General features: G+C 50.0%; 1 protein-coding gene across 2 annotated transcripts in view; it reads right to left on the bottom strand.

Moving 5' to 3' along the window:
• The window catches only part of LOC147666042 (CTD small phosphatase-like protein 3), a 199,159-nt gene extending 195,977 nt beyond the window's left edge, over positions 1 to 3,182 (bottom strand). Inside the window, exon 1 of one of the 2 annotated variants that reach the window (XM_086949300.1) lies at positions 3,024 to 3,182. The gene's annotated coding sequence lies outside the window, so the exon portion shown is untranslated. Of the gene's footprint in view, positions 1 to 2,676; positions 2,808 to 3,023 lie in introns of those variants that run through there. The other variant, XM_086949301.1, reaches the window with a different exon arrangement.
• Positions 3,183 to 22,650: the final 19,468 nt, after the last annotated feature.

Below are 22,650 nucleotides of genomic sequence, written 5' to 3'. Positions count from 1 at the left end.
GAAGGATCTGCACTCGCTGCACAACAGCTGACGAAGAGAGTCCCAGGCAGCTCACTCGGCAAGATGTATTTAACCGGACTAGTTATAAAGCACCTCCTGTGTGCAGAGCCCCAGACTAGTTATAAAGCAGCTCCTGTGTGCAGAGCCCCAAGACTAGTTATAAAGCACCGCTTGTGTGCAGAGCCCCAGACTAGTTATAAAGCACCTCCTGTGTGCAGAGCCCCAGACTAGTTATAAAGCACCTCCTGTGTGCAGAGCCCCAGACTAGTTATAAAGCACCTCCTGTGTGCAGAGCCCCAGACTAGTTATAAAGCACCTCCTGTGTGCAGAGCCCCCAAGACTAGTTATAAAGCACCTCCTGTGTGCAGAGCCCCCAAGACTAGTTATAAAGCACCTCCTGTGTGCAGAGCCCCCCAGACTAGTTATAAAGCACCTCCGGTGTGCAGAGCCCCCCAGACTAGTTATAAAGCACCTCCTGTGTGCAGAGCCCCCAAGACTAGTTATAAAGCACCTCCTGTGTGCAGAGCCCCAGACTAGTTATAAAGCACCTCCTGTGTGCAGAGCCCCCCAGACTAGTTATAAAGCACCTCCTGTGTGCAGAGCCCCCCAGACTAGTTATAAAGCACCTCCTGTGTGCAGAGCCCCCAAGACTAGTTATAAAGCACCTCCTGTGTGCAGAGCCCCAGACTAGTTATAAAGCACCTCCTGTATGCAGAGCCCCCCAGACTAGTTATAAAGCACTTCCTGTGTGCAGAGCCCCCCAGACTAGTTATAAAGCACCTCCTGTGTGCAGAGCCCCAGACTAGTTATAAAGCACCTCCTGTGTGCAGAGCCCCAGACTAGTTATAAAGCACCTCCTGTGTGCAGAGCCCCCCAGACTAGTTATAAAGCACCTCCTGTGTGCAGAGCCCCCCAGACTAGTTATAAAGCACCTCCTGTGTGCAGAGCCCCCCAGACTAGTTATAAAGCGCCTCCTGTGTGCAGAGCCCCCCAGACTAGTTATTAAGCGCCTCCTATGTGCAGAGCCCCAGACTAGTTATAAAGCACCTCCTGTGTGCAGAGCCCCCCAGACTAGTTATAAAGCACCTTCTGTGTGCAGAGCCCCCCAGACTAGTTATAAAGCGCCTCTTGTGTGCAGAATCCTGCTTCTTTGCACACACGGACTAGTTTTAAAGCACCTCATGCAGGTAAATGGAGCTTGTAAGTATATAGACTATTTTAAAAATTATTTGTGTAGGTAAAACCCTGATTCTATGCATGTGAACTAGTTATAAGGAACTTCCTGTAGGTACAGCTGTGCTTCCATGCTTGTAAAGTTGTTATAAGGCATTTCCCATGAGTAAACCGTGAGCTCAAACCGGCTTCCTATGCAGTATTCACCATGATCAGCTACAAGCAGGTATTCCTTCTATGCACCAATCACTTGTATAGCGCCTCAAGCAGGCAGCCCTTCTTCTATGCACCGATCACTTGTTTAGCGCCTCGAGCAGGCAGCCCTTCTTCTATGCACCGATCACTTGTATAGCGCCTCGAGCAGGCAGCCTTTCTATGCACCAATCACGTGTATAGTGCCTCAAGCAGGCAGCCCTTCTTCTATGCACCAATCACTTGTATAGCGCCTCGAGCAGTAAGCCCTTCTTCTATGCACCAATCGCTTATATAGCGCCTCAAGCAGGCAGCTTTTCTTCTATGCACCGATCACTTGTATAGCGCCTCGAGCAGGAAGCCCTTCCTCTATGCACCAATCGATTATATAGCGCCTCAAGCAGGCAGCCCTTCTTCTATGCACCGATTACTTGTATAGCGCCTCAGGCAGCGAGGCCTTCTATGCACCAATCACTTGTATAGCGCCTCAGGCAGCGAGGCCTTCTATGCACCAATCACTTGTATAGCGCCTCAAGCAGGCAGCCCTTCTATGCACCAATCACTTGTATAGCGCCTCAGGCAGGCAGCCCTTCTATGCACCAATCACTTGTATAGCGCCTCAAGCAGGCAGCCCTTCTATGCACCAATCACTTGTTTAGCGCCTCGGGCAGCGAGGCCTTCTAAGCACCAATCACTTGTATAGCGCCTCAAGCAGGCAGCCCTTCTATGCACCAATCACTTGTATAGCGCCTCAAGCAGGCAGCCCTTCTATGCACCAATCACTTGTATAGCGCCTCAGGCAGCGAGGCCTTCTATGCACCAATCACTTGTATAGTGCCTCAGGCAGCGAGGCCTTCTATGCGCCTCGCACGGTTCGGCTCCTCGAAGCCCTCCCTCCCTCTCCAGGACGGACAGATGTTGTCTTTTGAACGTGTCTTGTCCTCCGCCAGCGCCCCCTCCGGTCACTCTGTGAAGTGCGCCTCGAAGCGGGAGGAGGCGCCCTGATCTTCTTGTAAACAAACACCCCCCCCCGCCTGGGCCGTTGGTCCGAAGCCTGAGCCCCCCCCCCGTCCCCCCGACGGGGCATTAATGGAGGCCACGCGTGCTTCGAAGTAATAGCGCCTCCTACAGAATCAACACCACACTAATGCACCTTTAATGCCGCCCCCACCGGCCGGAGGGGGCTTCACCCCATGACCCCCCGCGCCTCTCGGGGCAACTACACCCCACACCAGGGCTGGGCCCTGGGAGACCACGCCCCCTGGGGGGAGGGAGGGGGGGGGGGGTCCCGGGCTGGACTCTCTCACTCACCTCCGTCCGTCTGTCTGTCTGTCTCTCACTCTCTCGGGCTCCGGCAGGAATCACCTGGAGGGGGCGGGGCAAGGATTTAAAGGGCCCGGATCAGCCCCCCTCGCACCGGCGGCGGCCACTGCCCCCAGCACGGCTGCCCCTCGCCCACCGGCCCCTCACGTCTGACCCGTGCTCTTGTTCCTTATTAAAGCCCCTAAACCCGATCCTATCCCGGATCAGACTCCTGTCCCGGGTCAGACCCTCTCACACCCGGTCAGACCCCCCCACCCCCTGTCCCGGGTCAGGCCCCCTCCCTTCCTGTCCGACCCTCTTCCCCCCCCCCTGTCCCGGTTCAGACCCCCTCACACCTGCTCCTGTCCCGGGCCAGTGAGACCCCCGCGCTCTTCTGCTCCGGACCCTCAGAGCGGCTCCTGTCCCGGGTCCGGGTGCGGAGGCTCTTTGGGGCCCCCCTGCGCCCCGCCCATGACCCGGCGGGTCTGTCTATGACGTCACCGACGGGCGATCAGCCCCTCCCCCTGCGGGCCACACCCTGCCCTTGTGAACTCTTCCTGAGGCCGTGACGTCATGAACGGGAGGGGCCCCGGGGACAGACGGGAGGGGCGGGGCTTCCCTGTACTGTAAACTCTTGGCAGCCCCCCCTCCCCCATAGAGACTGGTGCCCCCTGCCGAGAATACCCGGGCACACATTCCATGCCAAGGGGCGCACATTCCATGCCAAGGGGCACATTCCATGCCAAGGGGCGCACATTCCATGCCAAGGGGCGCACATTCCATGCCAAGGGACACACATTCCATTCCAAGGGGCGCACATTCCATGCCAAGGGACACACATTCCATTCCTAGGGGCGCACATTCCATGCCAAGGGACACACATTCCATGCCAAGGGGCACATTCCATGCCAAGGGGTGCACATTCCATGCCAAGGGGCACACATTCCATGCCAAGGGGCACACATTCCATGCCTAGGGGAGCACATTCCATGCCTAGGGGCGCACATTCCATGCCAAGGGACACACATTCCATGCCAAGGGGAGCACATTCCATGCCTAGGGGCGCACATTCCATGCCTAGGGGCACACATTCCATGCCAAGGGGCACACATTCCATGCCTAGGGGAGCACATTCCATGCCTAGGGGAGCACATTCCATGCCTAGGGGCGCACATTCCATGCCAAGGGGTGCACATTCCATGCCAAGGGGCACACATTCCATGCCAAGGGGAGCACATTCCATGCCTAGGGGTGCACATTCCATGCCAAGGGACACACATTCCATGCCAAGGGGAGCACATTCCATGCCTAGGGGCGCACATTCCATGCCTAGGGGCACACATTCCATGCCAAGGGGCACACATTCCATGCCAAGGGGCGCAGATTCCATGCCAAGAGGCACACATTCCATGCCTAGGGGAGCACATTCCATGCCAAGGGGCTCACATTCCATGCCAAAGGGCGCACATTCCATGCCTAGGGGCGCACATTCCATGCCAAGGGACACACATTCCATGCCAAGGGGCGCACATTCCATGCCTAGGGGCGCACATTCCATGCCTAGGGGTGCACATTCCATGCCAAGGGGCACACATTCCATGCCTAGGGGCGCACATTCCATGCCAAGGGGCGCACATTCCATGCCAAGGGACACACATTCCATGCCAAGGGGCGCACATTCCATGCCAAGGAACACACATTCCATGCCAAGGGGCACACATTCCATGCCAAGGGGCGCACATTCCATGCCAAGGGGCACACATTCCATGCCAAGGGGCACACATTCCATGCCAAGGGACACACATTCCATGCCAAGGGGCGCACATTCCATGCCAAGGGGCGCTCTGGACTCCTGCTCCGGGCACCAAGACCTCTGGAGTGTTATCAGTGCGGGTTTCGACCGTGTGTCCTGCACTAATGCACCATGTCCTGGGACAAGCACTTCTAGGCCCTGCCAGCACCTAGAGACCCTCACAGGTGACAAGGAGCGCTCAACATGTCTACTGATTGATTGCCTATTGTTCCAGGCAGATCGATATTGCCTGAGGTAGGCTTCATTCCCTTCCCTGTACGTTATTAGAACACTGGACTGTGGGGAGCCCATTGAAAGCAGCGGGCACCATGGGCTTCTAATGGCCGGTAGAGACCCACCTCCAACATTCCAGTGTTGTCCAAAGGCCTGAGGGAGCCGAGGGGGTCCCTGCTTGAGGCCTTTGCTTTATTTCTTAGAATATTCTGCCCTCTAGTGGCAGAATGTTCTATTAGCTTTATAGCCCTCCATAGCTGAGCTATAGGGCATTAAAGTCCCACTCTCTTGTTAAAGGTCCTCGCCTTCAGCTTGGGACTTTAACGCTGGAGCGGGCCTTTGCTGGCAGGCTGTAGGTGTTCGTAAACCTCTAGCAATGCCAACTTCGACTCTATCCATATTTATCCTGTTTGATATTTCTAGTTCTTTTCCATTGTGTGTTTTATGGTGTTCCAAGCACATAGGTATTCAGGGCTGTATGGGTTACATCTCATTATTGGTGGTATCCGTTACAACAGGAAAGTAAGAACACCATGATGCTGTATCAGATTTTCAGGGGCTGTTGTCTCCAGGGGCCCTATGCGTTGCGTCAACCCTCATCTCCCCCCTGCCCCCTCCCACCCCGTTCTGGACCCGGTGGCCACAAAAAGAGGAGAACAGGAAAAGGAAAAATAATCTTTGGGCCCCCCCTTGAGGAGTTACCTTCCATGGCGGCCAGGGCGGGTTGTCCTCGCGCAGGCGCAAGAGCCGTAGGTATTTGGGACAAGTGAGCTCCGGTAAGTCTGATCTCAGTAGGGTCAAAGGGCCCCACAGTTTGTGAAATGCGCCCCTTGGTTGGATGAGGAGAGGCGTGCGTCCCATCCCTGTCATGAGCCACAGACGGTGCAACCAGCCTGAGTCTGGGATCTGCCCGGTGCCCCGGTGAGATCAGCCGTTCTGTAGGGCCACGCCCAGGGCTGGCCAATCTGCCGCCCGCTGTGACCGAAGAGGACAGGGGAGGGCACTGGGGGCCAGGCATATATAGGCCGGGGATTGGGGAAGTTGCGCGTCAGTGTCCGGGAGTGCCTTAAGTTTCGGGTCGTCCCACGGGGTGCGTAGTGGGCACCAGGGAGCGCGCGCTGGCGCCAGCCCAGGGGCTCTGGACAGGGTTTATGTGCGCAGTCCTGGGGGGGGGGGTGTATAGTCCCAATAGGTGGTGGTTTTCATGGCGGTTTCGATACTGGCAATGCTGTGGGCGGGGAGCGAGACCAGGGTTGGTCAGATGTCTTAGATGGAGCCAGCCTTCGAAGGGGTGCGGGGCGGATAGAGGGGTGCGGGGCGGCTCTGCTCCGGGGCGGTAGAGGGGTGCTTTGCGGATAGAGAGGTGCTTTGCGGGTAGAGGGGTGCTTTGCGCATAGAGGGGGGCTTTGCGGGTAGAGGGGTGCTTCGCCCAGTGGCGCATCTGTAGGTAATGCCGCTGCTCCAATCCTGGGAGTGCAAACCCTCTGCGGAGGCCCCAAAAGGGAAGGAACCCCCCAGATGGAACGGGGGCCGCGGCCCTGCAGCCGCTTGATTCCAGATCTGGAGTGCAGGGTCCTGTGCTGCTTGCCTGATGAGCCAAGTAGCACCGTGGCGAACCACCCAACTGCTGCACAATTATGGTAATAACTCTACTCATGCCCCTTGCGGGGCGTATCTAGGCAAACCCCCGGTTGCACAGGCCCACAACCGCCCAAAGGACTACTGGGGCGCCAACACGGGTTCCCGGACCTCCCATGAGGTTCGAGGTTAGGCTCTGGCACCCCTATGTGCCCGCTGAAGTACAATGTTGCACCTCTCTGCTTCCGGATCGCCCTGTAACTCCGCCACAGCCCGGCCGGCGGCCACTGGCGCCGCCCGGGCCCCCCACCACTTCGCTACTTAGGGAAACCTGCAACCCTTGCTCTGCAGAGCTTCTCGTCAGTCCAATGGGAACAAGTCAAACCGACAGGAGAGGGTTGGACCCCTTCCACTTCAAAGTGACCTGATCCTGTCCTGAATCAACACATGCCTGACGAACCAAAGCCCCTCTGTCACTAATCTGCAGATACCCCCGGGTCTGTATTTATTTATTTATTTGTTGGTTTGTATAGCGCTCAAATCGACTCCAGTTGAAGTATCTCTGCGCTTATGGATCCGGTGACAACGGAAGTTATGTTTGAGTCGGAATGAATAGAATCTAGATCTCATTTCTAAACAAAGCAGTTTTCAAGAGTTTTCTGAATGTAAGATGTTCCTTACATTGTCTCAAAGACAGGGGAAGTTTGTTCCATAGGGTGGGTCCAGTGATAGATAACGCTTTACTCCCATGTCTAGCTTTCTTAGCACGGGGGACCACTAAAAGAAGAAGGTTGCTAGACCTAAGAGATTGGGTGGGAATGTAGGGAGCAAATTTCTTTTCAAGATAGGCGGGTCCTTGTTAAGCATGGGCGAATTTTGCGAATCTCGCGTTCGCGAATTTTGCGGATTTGCGAATTCGCAATCCGCAAAATCCGCGAATTCTCGCGAATTTGCGGATTTTTTTTGTGTTCGCAAGTGTTTCTGCCAGTTTGCGAGGATTTGGTACTAGTTCGCAATTGCGAACTTACTTGTCGGCTCGCAACGGTCGCGACTATGTTGTTTCTACGTCTGGTTCATCATCACAGCCTCCCAGCACCCTCTGTTTCACCACTGGCACCCTCTCTTTGACCCATGCCACCCTCTGTTACATCAATGCCACCCTCTGGTTCATCATCACTGTAGAAGATGGGGGGGGGGAAGCAAGCCCACCTGCCCTGCTTGAACTGACATGAATTAATTTGGGGTTAGTTTATTAACAACACCTGCCCTGCCCCAACTGACAATAATGAATTAGGGGCTAATTAATGTGTCACTGAAAGAATTTCAAGTTCCAGCCTGGCACCTGCTTGTCTGCTCCTTTAGCTGTAAATCAGGACCTTTGTGGCATACAGTTAAGGTCAGAGCAGGGTCACACAATAGTTGCAAGCAGGCAACCGAATTCTGGAGGGCCCCCTCAGGAAGCACTACAGAGAATCGTTACAAATCATGAGGTTGACCTTTTGCACCTGCTCATTGCTTTTGCTTTTGCTAAAATCGTTTTTCGTTTTTTTCGCGCTATTCGCGGGGCGCGGCGTCGTGCGAAACCGACCGCGGAAGCCGTCAATTCGTGCGAATGAGCATTTTATTTTTTTGCGGCTTGTTGTTTCGCAAGTTTTTTTGCAGTATTCGCGAGCCGCTTGCAGCGCAACACGCGAATTTACCCCAAGGTCGAGTACGGGCGCGGCTATTTTGTTTGCGTGACGTATTTCCGTTTCCGCCCGCTATGTATAATCTCGCGCAGTAAGCGCATTGCGAGTAGAGGTTCGCACGAGATCGCGCGGGAAATCTAGAGGTTCGCACGAGATCGCGAGGAAAATCTCGCGCAAACTTACTTTCGCGCTCGTGAACGGGCGCCGGCCATCTTGTTTTTCATTTATTTCCTGTGTCTGGGCATGGTGTTTAATCCTCTTGGTATCTTTGCCATCCTTTGCTTGTTTTCAGTTTTTTTTTTACGATTTTGCTTCTTATCTATCCCTCTCTTTTCCTAGCTGTATATTTTTGTCTTTTCTGCTATTTTTCTTTACTTTTAAACTACTTTTTTAAACTCTTTTCTTTTCTTCTTCCCTATCCTATTCTTTCTTAATTTTCTACTTCTTCCTACCTTACCTGCCCAGACCATGGTCAAGCCAGGCGCCGTGAAGCTGCCCAGGCACTTGAGGGCCGCAGCGGCGGCGGGGAGTAGTGCTGGACCCAGTGCCAGGACAGCATGCGGGAGATTGAGGGGGGAGCAGGTGACGCGACGGGAGATATTCAGCCCGGAGGAAGTGGGCGCGCTGGTCTACTTCGTCCAGCGCCGCCTGCCTAGGACCATCGCGGGAGGCGGCAGGATCGCGGCCGGCGGCTACAACATGCGGGAGCGCCGGAAGCGGTGGGAGAAGGTGTGCTGGGCCATATCCCACCTCTACAGGGTCCAGCGCACCTACAGCCAGGTCACCCATCGCTGGACGGACCTCCTGGACCGCGAGCGCGACCTGCTGGACCAGCTCGGCTTGGAGATCCCCGGGCTTGGTGAGTAGTAGTAGCCATTTAATCACTCACTACTATGATGTTTTCTCCTGCTCTGTGTTGTTGTATTGCAAATATTTGTTTTTTACATGGAGCAAGCCAATAATGCCGCTGATGATGATTACATTGTAGTTAAATTATATTTCAAAATCTTCTGTGCATTTCAGGTGCACTGCTCTCCTTCTCAGTGGCGTTGCTACTATGCTTATTTGTTTTCTATTTCGTGGTCTCATTGGCCTGAGTAACTATTATGTATGAGTGTACTTTACAGAACTGCGTAATGCTAGACACTAGGGGGCAGATTACATTTACAAGCCCCTTGCGCCACGTTTACGTTGCCTTGCGTGACGCAACAGCGGCGTTAACGTGCCGCATCCCTGCGAGTCATTTACAGCATGACGCATCTAGGGAGATGCGTCACTTTATAAAGCCATGGGCCTGCACCACAATGGGTGCGTTCCTAGTACGCAGGGTGGGCGGTCCGGCGGCTGTGCGCCTCGCAAAATTGCCTGCGTGAAATCTACAAGATTTAACGCAGGCACTTCTGCGACGCTGCTACGTCAATTCAATTCCTTATGTCTGCTGAAAGCAGGCGAAAGGACTGACACAGCATGTTAAGTATTGGGTGGCCCTGAGCATTACTGGAGTTGCATTGCGTTGGCGACGTGACTCCAGCGATGCGCCGCTCTTACGTGACGAGATGCGTCACGCAAGTGCCTACCCTTGCGCCAGGGCGCGCCGCATTGTAAATGAGGCGCATCTGCCGTGTCGCAAGGGTAGTTTTGCGTGACGCATTTGATCTGGCGCATCTCTGGAGATGCGCCAGAACGCGTAAGTAAGTATGCCCCTAAGGGGCAGAATTGCAATTACCGTCGCATCCCTGCAAAGTAGCAGGGATGCGCCATTAATTGTGCGGCCCGCTACCACCACCAAACATGGTGCGCCGTATTTGCAATGCGGCGCACCATGGGCCCAAAACGTCACCGAAGCTTTACTGCTGGAGTTGCGTCGCAACGATGGCGCAGCTCCAGCAATGCTCTGGGGTACCCTATCTCCCCAATGCTGGGTCAAGCCGTACGTCTGCTTCAAGCAGGTGCAGGGTTTGTGTGACGCATCATTGTCCTAAAGGTGACTGATTGAAATTTTGTAGATTTCCCTCAGCCACTTTTAGGATGTGTTCCAGCGCAGGAATGCCCTCCCTTGCGCCGGAACGCCCCCTGATGGCGCAGGGCTTTATAACGGGATGCATCTCCCAAATGCGTCACGTTGTTATAATATTATACGCCGCACCATGGCGCCCTTTTTTGTTTAGCTGCTGCGTCACAAAAGTCACGCAAGAACGGCGCAAAAGAGCCGCAAGGGGCTTAAATCTGCCCCTTCCTTTGTACCCCTGACAATAAGAAAAATAGTGGCGGTGGATTGATAGTTTGACTATTTAAATGACTGGTAATGTAGCAGGCAACTGTTAGTGTTGTCACTGATCTGACTGAAATCACAATGGAGTTTGTCTGTCACTTTGCGTCTTGCCTGCGGACTGCTGCCTGCCAGTCCTAGGTGAACGTTTCAGTACTTTGTTTAGTGAGTTACGTGACTTTCGAAGTCACAGGTCCGCAAATAAATGAAAACTAACCCTAATCAATATAATTTCGCGGAAATATTTTGTTATTGTTCTTTTGAAATGTTTGATTTGGTTGACATTGACAAGCAACAATCATCCATGTTTTCTGTTCTTTCTTTCATGTTGTACGTCAGCTCCCCCCAGGGGCGAGAGGAGGACACAGGAGCAGCAGGCGGCGGATGCTGTTCAACAGGGCCAGGATCGGGCAGGCGAGGGCTCCTCTGCTGGCCCCAGTAAGTTTTCATTTTAGACTAGTACCTATTTTTCCTAGCGTTCCTCATTTGACTTTTTTCAAAATTGTCTTTGATCTTCTTGTAGACTGTATCTAAATTCTTATCCTGCCTCTACTATGACTCCCTGTGGTATTACTAGATTATTCTTATTAGTCTGTCTGTGTAGCTAACTAAGATTGCACGGTTGGCGAAACTCCCATGATTCTAGTCAGCAATAGCTCTATCAACTTAGTGCAGTCCTCTGGGATTGTCCATAATGTCTTTTGAAGTGTTCTATCTGGACTCATGCTTGCAAAAATTGCAAAACCTTTCGCTCAGTCACTCTAGTCTGGACCAAAAAACACAGATTGTATTTAAGTTTAAAAGCTTTATTAAAAGTAAACACATTTATTAAAATGAAGTCATAATAAAACTAAACGTTTAACTGATAATGGAAAAGTGGTTAGTGCTGACGATTAATTGAAGACATTTCTTGTGGTCGAGCCGAGCTCTCACCTGGTTTCAACTTGATCTTGTTGTTAGAAGTCCATCTTCTGTCTGTGTGGAGAAAAATGGTGCGTGTTAAAAAAACAGCCTTCATCAGTTGTGCCAAAAAGTGCAGCAAGACAACCTTCCCTGGAAAAAGGGACATTTTTTTTAACTTTAACGTAGGCAGTCACAAATTACATTGTTTTCACATGTCTTCATTCCTAGACCAAAGACTAGTGAGTGCTTTATTCTAACATTCTTAAATGTACTTTGTAGGTGGAATATCTGGTGGCGGGGCCAGTGTGGAGGTGGTGGTGCTCGACACGGAGGCGGAGGGCGATTCTTCAGGGGAGGAGGCGGCGGCTGTGAGAGTTGAGACGGTGGTGGTGGCGGCCAGAGGTAAGCTCTTATATATTCCTTACTTATTGAGATTGAAGACTAGCTGGGAAGGCAAGAATATGAGATGCATGGCTGGGTGAATGATGAAGCAATGATGGGTGGAAGGACAACAGCCTGGGTGGGTGACACAGAAACTGTATGTGTCCATATACCTGGATCATGCTACTATCTGACTCTTAGATAGCATATGTGTATCTAGAGCAGGGGTACTCATAGTACGGCCCGCGGGCCGGTGGTGGCCCGGCAAGCCTTCCTTGGCGGTGCGCAGACCTTGCAGACAATCACTGCTCCCCCGGGCCCCACAGAGCAGAGGCTTTTTTGTATTTCACCTGTTAGCGCCCCTGCATCTCCACTCTGACAATCACTGCTCCCCCGGCCCCCACAGAGCAGAGTGGAGATGCAAGGCCACAAAGAGGTGAAATAGAACAAAGCCTCTGCTCTGTGGGGCCGGGCAAGCAGTGATTGTCAGGGTGGAGAAGCAGGGGCGCTACAACAAACAAAGCCTCAATAATATGTTAATGGTGTTTTAAAGACCTGTTAAGTACTTTGGTGTTGTTGTCTGTGTGTGCGCTTTGAGGAAGCGGTCTCAACCCGGGCTGAAGGCTGACACAGATAGACACACACACAGTGAGATGACAGAGGGGGAGGGAGAGGGAGGGCAGGAGGGAGAGAGAGATGGAGAGGGAGGGCAGGAGGGAGAGCAGGAGGGAGAGAGATGTATGTAAATGCTGGGTCTGGTGGCTCAGTGGATGAGGGCATCTGCTGCAGGGACCTGTGTGCAACCTCATGGTCACAAGTTATCGTTTTGCTTTAGCCCCGCCCCCTCTGACTCCGCCCCCACCAGTGCGGCCCTCGGCCCCAAACTACACTGTAAATGTAGCCCCTGAGAGAAAGTTTGTGAGTACCCATGATCTAGAGAGAGTAGACGGTCAGTGGATGAACTAAGTGTAACTTTGAAAAGCATGTAACACTGCACCCGCACGTCCGTTCCAGTGTAGGAAAGGCAAGGAAAAGAATTTTTAATTTTGTCCAAATACTACCATCAATAGTAGCAGTAGTTTGTATTGCAAGCACTGCATAGATCTGGTTATTACGGTGGCCACTCCCTACCTCTCTTAATAAGTTTAGTAGTACTCAGTCATTCATGTGTGGATGTATCACTGGTCACTCAATAAAAAGCAAAGCACCTAAAGTCATCCCATATATAAGCAAAAACATCCCATGTGAAGTGATAGATAATCAGATTATTTATCTTCTTCAATTTTCCATTTCTAGTACTCATTTCCACTGTAGGGTGAAAGTTAAATTAATTAAGCAGTAGCCCTTGAGTTGTAACAGAGTATTCTCAGTGCCACCCGTAATAGAAAAGTAAGAGCTTCACCACCTGCATGTACTGGACGGGTACAGTAACGCAACGCAAGTCTAGGTCATTCCTCATGGCGTGCGTCTCTTTTTCTCGGGTGCAAGTTTACTGCGCTGGCATTATGCCGGCTTGCAGAAGATAACGTACCAATTTTCCTAAACAAGAGACAAGAAGAAGAATAAGACTGGTGTACTTTCATAGTCGACTCCAATGGAAGTCCATAGTGCTCGTAGAATTTGTTCCTTAAATTCCCACTAATGTTAGAGCAAGGATGAAGAAGTGTGAGGTTAGATAGATACTGGCCTCAATAGTTATGTAATGCGTTTGCAAGTTGCTAGTTGTAGTGCAACACAAATTTCTGCTGAATGATTGAGTTAATCTTAAAGAGCATTGGTTACAGACTATGTCTTTCTTTCTTCATATAGGTTCTCCTTCCAAACGAACAAGGAGGAAGGAGCTGGCTAGAGCGGCCCGGCAACGGAGGATCGATGCCACTGTGGCAGAATATCGGCGGCTGGTGGCCCTGGAGGACGAAGAAAGTGTGCAGTCGACCACAACAACTACGTCGTCTGCATCGGCCTCCGTTCCCCCACGGGCTGCCAGTGCCACCCAGCACAGTGGTCCACCCAGACTGAGCCGGGCTGCCAAAGCCAAACGTCACCGCCGAGTAGCAAGGACAACAGCTTCCTCTCACAGCCGTTGCACCTGCAAGGCATTGAAGGCACGCCTGCTCCGCAGTACCCTGATGGTGTCCCGCCTCCAGCAGGAGCTCCACCACTTTTCAAAGGAGTTGGAGGGGCTCCGCGTAGAGCACGCCTTGCTCCGCCAGGAGCATGATGCCCTGGCCCAAAAAGTTGACAGCATCCACCCATAGTGTCCCTTGCCCCTTTTTTAGAGACTTTTGGGGGGTGGGAATTGGGAGTTGGGTTTTTGGGGACTTTTGAAGGACAATCGTTGGGGTTAGGGAGGGTCTTGCAGGAGATTATTTTGTTAGGGATATAAATATACTTTTTCAAACTTTATCTGAGCATACCCGTTTCTTACTGCTTGCCTGGTGGGTGGGGGTTTAACAGTGACTTTGTTTTCCTGAAAGTTTAGTTCCATTTTCTTCCTTTAAGTGTAAATGCCCAAATGTTTTCAACACTAAGTGCCTCTCACAGACTAAGTGAAGTGAATCCAAGAGTCCTAGGACTTTAGTAGTACTACCTTCAGTCTCTCGTCTCTCCTACTAATACTCCATTATACCCCCAAACCACCAAACGCTTATCTTACCTGTAATTTGTGTTTGAAAGTAGGGCTAGACCCAGGGCTGGCTCCACAGGAAACAGCGAATAAGGTTGGCAATCTTGGTCCGATAAAATTTCCTCATAGCGGTGGTACTAGTGGTGTGACACAGTGGCAGTTGCATGCCTATGAAAAAAAAGAAAATGAAATCTGGTTTGTCCTCCTGAGCAATTCAACGGTACAACTGAGAATATAGCAGGTGACAGAAGTACAGTAGAACAGTGCCACATTGTAGCCTAACTAATGGTAAAGTATAACTACTAATTCGGTTGAAGTTCTTTCACATTAGCAATGGTTCTTTGTCAAGCAGAGTAAGAATATATCCTCGGATTTCTTCACCAGCCTGTTGCTATCACCTTATCCTCCCCAGCAAGTGTGTGGATTTATTGCTGTAATTTAGTCACACATCAATCAAAACCACACAGCCCGGGGGAAGAGGGTTAGGGTTTGAAAAATGGATGGGTACGGGGGTTTTTGGGAAAGGTTTTGGGAGACAAGAAAAAATAGCATAGCATAGACAAACAATTGTGAACATAAACAAATCTTTGGGTACAAACCTATCCATCAATCTTTGAAAGTGCATGCACTACTGCATGCATGTCAGTGAAAAGTAAGTAGTACTTTCGACAACTGTGGAAGAAAGAATGCGACAGTACAGGGCCTGTGTGGAATTATTGATAACGATATTCAACATAAGGTCTCTGTAGCCAGATACCCGAGAGCCTTGCTGGTCACTATAAATCCATTCACAACAACACTCAGTGGGGTTGGTCTGGAAGGTATAGTAGATAGAAAAGGAGAAATTGCTTTTTTTCTAGGTGTCCCCTCACTCACCAGGGTTGCCCCTTGGTGACATGCTTCATCATTGGGGCCATCCCAGTCCTCTACGGCCTGGGGCGTGCTGCGACTTGCGAATTACGTAGGAGCACTTACAAATGACTATGTGTGGTGCAGATGTGATAGTGGAGTGGACTAAGTGATGTGTTAAGGGATCAGTTTAGAAGCAGAGAGAGATCCAAGAAATGCAGTCACAATCAGAGAAAAAGGCAAGGGATACTGTATCTATGTGGTTGTAGTGGTCCTGTTGGAAGTGGTAAGTAAGTTGCCTGCAGAAAAAAAATCCTCCTATTAGCGCCACTCCTCCATTGCAGCCGACGCTTCGTCCATCGATGTTGGTCACCAGAAGACACCCTGTAAAAAAAAGCACAGCATAGACAAACAATTGAACATAAACAATTCTTTGGGTACAAACCTATCCATCAATCTTTGAAAGTGCATGCACTACTGCATGCATGTCAGTGAAAAGTAAGTAGTACTTTCGACAACTGTGGAAGAAAGAATGCGACAGTACAGGGCCTGTGTGGAATTATTGATAACGATATTCAACATAAGGTCTCTGTAGCCAGATACCCGAGAGCCTTGCTGGTCACTATAAATCCATTCACAACAACACTCAGTGGGGTTGGTCTGGAAGGTATAGTAGATAGAAAAGGAGAAATTGCTTTTTTTCTAGGTGTCCCCTCACTCACCAGGGTTGCCCCTTGGTTACATGCTTCATCATTGGGGCCATCCCAGTCCTCTACGGCCTGGGGCGTGCTGCGACTTGCGAATTACGTAGGAGCACTTACAAATGACTATGTGTGGTGCAGATGTGATAGTGGAGTGGACTAAGTGATGTGTTAAGGGATCAGTTTAGAAGCAGAGAGAGATCCAAGAAATGCAGTCACAGTCAGAGAAAAAGGCAAGGGATACTGTATCTATGTGGTTGTAGTGGTCCTGTTGGAAGTGGTAAGTAAGTTGCCTGCAGAAAAAAAATCCTCCTATTAGCGCCACTCCTCCATTGCAGCCGACGCTTCGTCCATCGATGTTGGTCACCAGAAGACACCCTGTAAAAAAAAGCACAGCATAGACAAACAATTGAACATAAACAATTCTTTGGGTACAAACCTATCCATCAATCTTTGAAAGTGCATGCACTACTGCATGCATGTCAGTGAAAAGTAAGTAGTACTTTCGACAACTGTGGAAGAAAGAATGCGACAGTACAGGGCCTGTGTGGAATTATTGATAACGATATTCAACATAAGGTCTCTGTAGCCAGATACCCGAGAGCCTTGCTGGTCACTATAAATCCATTCACAACAACACTCAATGGGGTTGGTCTGGAAGGTATAGTAGATAGAAAAGGGGAAATTGCTTTTTTTCTAGGTGTCCCCTCACTCACCAGGGTTGCCCCTTGGTGACATGCTTCATCATTGGGGCCATCCCAGTCCTCTACGGCCTGGGGCGTGCTGCGACTTGCGAATTACGTAGGAGCACTTACAAATGACTATGTGTGGTGCAGATGTGATAGTGGAGTGGACTAAGTGATATGTTAAGGGATCAATTTAGAAGCAGAGAGAGATCCAAGAAATGCAGTCACAGTCAGAGAAAAAGGCAAGGAATACTGTATCTATGTTGTTGTAGTTGTCCTGTTGGAAGTGGTAAGTAAGTTGCCTGCAGAAAAAAAATCCTCTTATTAGCGCCACTCCTCCATTGCAGCCGACGCTTCGTCCATCGATGTTGGTCACCAGAAGACACCCTGTAAAAAAAAGCACAGCATAGACAAACAATTGAACATAAACAATTCTTTGGGTACAAACCTATCCATCAATCTTTGAAAGTGCATGCACTACTGCATGCATGTCAGTGAAAAGTAAGTAGTACTTTCGACAACTGTGGAAGAAAGAATGCGACAGTACAGGGCCTGTGTGGAATTATTGATAACGATATTCAACATAAGGTCTCTGTAGCCAGATACCCGAGAGCCTTGCTGGTCACTATAAATCCATTCACAACAACACTCAATGGGGTTGGTCTGGAAGGTATAGTAGATAGAAAAGGAGAAATTGCTTTTTTTCTAGGTGTCCCCTCACTCACCCGGGTTGCCCCTTGGTGACATGCTTCATCATTGGGGCCATCCCAGTCCTCTACGGCCTGGGGCGTGCTGTGACTTGCGAATTACGTAGGAGCAGTTACAAATGACTATGTGTGGTGCAGATGTGATAGTGGAGTGGACTAAGTGATGTGTTAAGGGATCAATTTAGAAGCAGAGAGAGATCCAAGAAATGCAGTCACAGTCAGAGAAAAAGGCAAGGGATACTGTATCTATGTGGTTGTAGTTGTCCTGTTGGAAGTGGTAAGTAAGTTGCCTGCAGAAAAAAAATGCTCTTATTAGCGGCACTCCTCCATTGCAGCCGACGCTTCGTCTATCGATGTTGGTCACCAGAAGACACCCTGTCCACTGCCTGCCTGATGCTGAATTGTGGCTCGCTAATGTGAAGCCTGACTCCATCCTTTTTTCCCCATTACAGAGACTGAAACCCGGCCTGTAATTATTCAACGAAAAACAGGAAGTGATATAATATTACAACACCACTGATAAATAAATATAAGGTATGTAGGCTGTGGAGTGCAAAAAGTCACAATTTGATTTTCCTAGTAGACAGTACAATATTTTTGAAAGTGCGTACTCTGTCTGAGTCACCTTTTGAAGGATAAATAAGTATGGGCAAATTAATGTAGCGGATCTTTCCCCTCAAGCTAGGTGTACTGTAAACTGTGTTTTAGAACAAAATTAGATCTTCCTAGCAGTGCTCCCACCCAGACCCTTACTAAAGCCAGTCGCAAAAATGTAGAAGACCCCCAATCAAATCTCAAAAAACGAGGCCTAGCAGAAAACTGGTGACAAAACTTACTTTGAAAGTAAAAGTAGGCCGAAGTACCCCCTTCCTAATTACCCCTTACCCACCGTGGATTGCATTCAAACCACTTGCAAGCAACCAAGCAAAATTAGCCATAGCCAGCATCGCTCCAAGACTCGAAATCCCCCCCACTCAAACACATGCAATAGAAATACTGCTAACCCTAACGAACCCTAAGTTAAGAATAGTGGCAAAGGCTTTCTTTAACTATGCCAAATCCCCCCTTTCCCACCATGGATTTTCTTCAAATGACTTGCAACCAAAATTACACATTCTCATGAGTGCTCTAAGAGAGAACACCCCGAAACACATGCAATCCTGCTGCTAGGGCTAACCCTAACGAACCCTAAGTTACAAAAAGTGCCAAAAGGCTTTTCCGCGAGGATTTTGTCCCAACCACTTCTACCCGGTATTAGACCTTCCCAGGAATGCCCCAAGACCCGCCAACCAACCCACCCGCCAAGAAGCATAACACCCCCAAACAGGCCAAAAGCAAAATCTCATACTTGCAATATTTCTCGGCCTTCGGTCCAAACGCGCTGCGTAGCTAGGCCATAAGTCGGGGTTGCCACGACAGATTTCCTGAAAAGCAAATGCAATCAAGATTAGAGTGTCCCAGCAGTGCTCCCAGACCACGAAACTCACCCACAATCAGACGGAACCCCCCCTAAGAGCACCTCAAAGGCAAGCAAGTCATCAAAAACACAAAAAAATTTCCGCCTGGGATTTGGTCCAAAACACTTTTATCCGGTATTAGAGCTTCCCAGCAATGGCCCCAGAGCCGTCAACCCAGGAGAAAACGAGTAGAAGACCCCCAAACAGCCAAAGAGCAAAAGTACAAAAATGGGGACTTAGTCAATTTTTCACAAATTTCCCAAATCACTCCGCGCGCGCTCTGCAGCTAAGCCCTAACTCCCCTCTGCCACCATGGATTTGCTTCAAACCTCTTGCAAAGTAAAGTATATATAGCCAGCAGTGCGCCCAGACCCCGAAACCCACCCACAAACACCAGGAAGCCCCCCCAAACAGGCCCCCGAAAACGCTACATTGAGCAAAATGTCAGAAATAGCAAAAAAAAAAATCAGCCTGGATTTTGTCCCAACCACTTTTACCCGGTATTAGACCTTCCCAGGAATGCCCCAAGACACGCCAACCCACCCGCCAAGAAGCATAACACCCCCAAACAGGCCAAAAGCAAAATCTTATACTTGCAATATTTCTCGGCTTTCGGTCCAAACGCGCTGCGTAGCTAGGCCATAAGTCGGGGTTGCCACGACGGATTTCCTGAAAAGCAAATGCAATCAAGATAAGAGTGTCCCAGCAGTGCTCCCAGACCACGAAACTCACCCACAAACACCAGGAAGCCCCCCAAACAGGCCCCCGAAAACGCTACATTGAGCAAAATGTCAGAAATAGCCAAAAAAAAAACGGCCTGGATTTTGTCCCAACCACTTCTACCCGGTATTAGACCTTCCCAGGAATGCCCCAAGACACGCCAACCCACCCGCCAAGAAGCATAACACCCCCAAACAGGCCAAAAGCAAAATCTCATACTTGCAATATTTCTCGGCCTTCGGTCCAAATGCGCTGCGTAGCTAGGCCATAAGTCGGGGTTGCCACGACGGATTTCCTGAAAAGCAAATGCAATCAAGATTAGAGTGTCCCAGCAGTGCTCCCAGACCACGAAACTCACCCACAATCAGACGGAACACCCCCTAAGAGCACCTCAAAGGCAAGTAAGTCATCAAAAACACAAAAAATGTTCCGCCTGGGATTTGGTCCAAAACACTTTTATCCGGTATTAGAGCTTCCCAGCAATGGCCCCAGAGCCGTCAACCCAGGAGAAAACGAGTAGAAGACCCCCAAACAGCCAAAGAGCAAAAGTACAAAAATGGGGACTTAGTCAATTTTTCACAAATTTCCCAAATCACTCCGCGCGCGCTCTGCAGCTAGGCCCTAACTCCCCTCTGCCACCATGGATTTGCTTCAAACCTCTTGCAAAGTAAAGTATATATAGCCAGCAGTGCGCCCAGACCCCGAAACCCACCCACAAACACCAGGAAGCCCCCCAAACAGGCCCCCGAAAACGCTACATTGAGCAAAATGTCAGAAATAGCCAAAAAAAAAATCGGCCTGGATTTTGTCCCAACCACTTCTGCCCGGTATTAGACCTTCCCAGGAATGCCCCAAGACACACCAACCCACCCGCCAAGAAGCATAACACCCCCAAACAGGCCAAAAGCAAAATCTCATACTTGCAATATTTCTCGGCCTTCGGTCCAAACGCGCTGCGTAGCAAGGCCATAAGTCGGGGTTGCCACGACGGATTTCCTGAAAAGCAAATGCAATCAAGATTAGAGTGTCCCAGCAGTGCTCCCAGACCACGAAACCCACCCACAAACACCAGGAAGCCCCCCAAACAGGCCCCCGAAAACGCTACATTGAGCAAAATGTCAGAAATAGCCAAAATAAAATCGGCCTGGATTTTGTCCCAACCACTTCTACCCGGTATTAGACCTTCCCAGGAATGCCCCAAGACACGCCAACCCACCCGCCAAGAAGCATAACACCCCCAAACAGGCCAAAAGCAAAATCTCATACTTGTAATATTTCTCGGCCTTCGGTCCAAACGCGCTGCGTAGCTAGGCCATAAGTCGGGGTTGCCACGACGGATTTCTTGAAAAGCAAATGCAATCAAGATTAGAGTGTCCCAGCAATGCTCCCAGACCACGAAACTCACCCACAAACAGACGGAACCTTCCCTAAGAGCACCTAAAAGGCAAGCAAGTCATCAAAAACACAAAAAAATTTCTTCCTGGGATTTGGTCCAAACCACTTTTATCCGGTATTAGAGATTCCCAACAATGGTCCCAGAGCCGTCAACTCACCTGCAAAGAGGTACAACAACACCCCCACAAGTGCTGAGTCTTTCTTCATTGGGCGTAAACCAGCCCTCTGGTTTGATGGAAATAGGAGTCTGGAGGAGTAGGATAGAGGAGCATGTTCTTCTGAACTTGTGAACCTGAGGAATGCAGACTGCGGCAACTTCAAATCAATTAGCAAACCAGTGAAGACAGTTCTGCTGATGGGCTTGATTTTGTGATTATCTGATTAAAGTTTGAAATATATTAACTGTGCACAACAAAGAAAGACAGACACACAGGAATAAAAGTGAATAGGGACGAAAAAGAAAGTTATTGATTCGTTGTCTCATTTTCAGGGCTCGGTATCACGGTCCAGGAATAAGAATAAGGCTTCGTCATCATACTCTGCGAATTCAGGCAGGGTGAGCTCAGTGTCACCTGTCAGAGTAGAAATTCCCTCATCTATGTTGCTGGCCACCTCCTCTTCATCCGGCACGCTCTCTCGTACTCTGAAATCTGGTGGTATGAGGTGCTGATTCATCTTGATCATTGTTAACCTCTCCACATTTTTGGGCGAGAGGCGGCTCCGTTTGGGAGTTACAATGCCACCAGCCGCACTGAAAACCCGTTCAGAAGACACGCTTGCGAGTGGGCAAGACAAGTAGTTTAAAGCCAGGTTGGTGAGCTGTGGCCACAATTCTTTTTTCCCATGCCAATACGCCAATGGGTCAGAATTAACATAGACCTCTGTTGAGTCATTCAGATAGTCCTTCACCATCGACTCAAGGTCCTCATCCAAGGTTCCTCCACTTTGCTTAGCTCTTGCTGTGCCTCTGACCTTTTGAGAACCAAAACCACGCAGAGCTAGCCAATCCTCTTCAGCCTCCAATGTTTCTGTTGTGTTTCGTGCAGATGATCCGGTTGCCGGTGTCTTTAACGGCTGAGAGGTCACTTGTGCCACAGCCACAGGTGCAGAAGTGGATTGTTTTGACTGGGGATGGCCTGCTGATGTACTGCCATTTCCTTCAATTTCCAGCCGTTCTGTTTCAAACCTCTTGGCTGACAAGGCTAGCCAACGTTTGTACTTTGGAACATGTTCATCATCAAAAGGAAAGAATGCTTGGCCTGCCAGCGCCTTTTTGTAGCGTGGATCCAGAATAGTAGCACAAATGTAATGCTGTTCTGAGTGGATCTTTTTAAGACGTTCATCACCTTGTAGGAGCTCTAATAATTGCTCAGCCAGAAGCAAAGAGTCTTGGTTTTTGTCATCTTTTTCAAACACAGAACACACCTCCTTCAGTTGGTCCTCCAGCATGTACAACAATGGGATAGCTTTTCCCAAATTAGAGTCCTCCTTGCTGACTGCACGCGTGAAGAACTCAAAAGGACGACGCATGCGTGTCAGGCTTTGAACTATGTTCCATTGCGGCCCACCCATCCTCAGCTCCTCTGTACCCTCTGTAAGGAAATATTGATCGAGTTCCGTATACTGCTCATACAGACGCTCAAGCATGTAGAAGGTTGAGTTCCAACGTGTTACCACCTCCTGGATGAGTGCTTTCACTGGCATTTTACGTTGATATAGCAGGCTCCTCAGCTGCTTCCGGGCCTTAAAAGAATGGCTGAAATGCCTGCACATTTTTCGGCAGGTGTCTAATACACTGTATGCTGCACTGGCTTTATTAGCCAAGAATTTTTGGACAACCAGGTTTATACAGTGCGCCAAACACGGCACTCTGAAATAGTAACCGTCCCTCATGGCCTTAACTATATTGGCGCCATTGTCCGTGGAAACATAACCAACCCGGCGTTTTAGTGGGGACAGCCAGTTAAGGACCTTTGTGTTAAAGACATCCAAAATGT

The sequence above is a fragment of the Lissotriton vulgaris genome, unplaced genomic scaffold (genome assembly GCF_964263255.1).
Source record: "Lissotriton vulgaris unplaced genomic scaffold, aLisVul1.2 SCAFFOLD_1937, whole genome shotgun sequence".
In the NCBI taxonomy this organism is placed as follows: domain Eukaryota; kingdom Metazoa; phylum Chordata; class Amphibia; order Caudata; family Salamandridae; genus Lissotriton; species Lissotriton vulgaris.
Note: the sequence above shows the minus strand (reverse complement) of the source record. Positions and strands in the feature narration are given on the sequence as shown.